This window comes from Pterocles gutturalis, unplaced genomic scaffold (genome assembly GCF_000699245.1).
Source record: "Pterocles gutturalis isolate BGI_N339 unplaced genomic scaffold, ASM69924v1 scaffold25571, whole genome shotgun sequence".
Taxonomy (NCBI): Eukaryota; Metazoa; Chordata; class Aves; order Pterocliformes; family Pteroclidae; genus Pterocles; species Pterocles gutturalis.
In genome coordinates this window covers 658-1,168 of record NW_010098784.1, presented here as the reverse complement: position 1 = coordinate 1,168, position 511 = coordinate 658, and positions in this window count along the sequence as shown.

The window sequence follows — 511 nt, the reverse complement described above, 5'->3', positions numbered from 1 at the left end:
AAGCTGTGGATGCCCCATCCCTGGAGGGGTTCAAGGCCAGGCTGGATGAGGCTTGGGGCAACCTGGGCTGGTGGGAGGTGTCCCTGCCCATGGCAGGGGGTGGCACTGGGTGGTCTCCAAGGTCCCTTCCCACCCAAACCACCCTGGGATCCTCAGACCAAGCTCTGCTCAGGTCCCTGCTTTGACCGCTGGGTTCCTCTCCCGCAGCTCACCAGGCAGTTGACATTGATGTTTTCAGGAGGAGCAAACCATCTGGGGCCAGCTGGGGCAGGGTCTGTGCTCAAGGGACCAAAACTCAGCCCGTCCCTTCAGCTCCCCATGATCCAACCCTTCCCTCCATCCCAGCACCTCCAGTGGCTCATCCTGACCTGGGTCTGGATCTGCTTCGTACGCAGAGACCCCAACTCTCGATGCACCCCTGCAAAATGCACCTGGGGCGTGTTCCTGCTGCTGGGGCGATGGCTCGGGGGGAACAAAGTGAGAGCAGACGCCCAGCAAGGGCTGCAAAAGG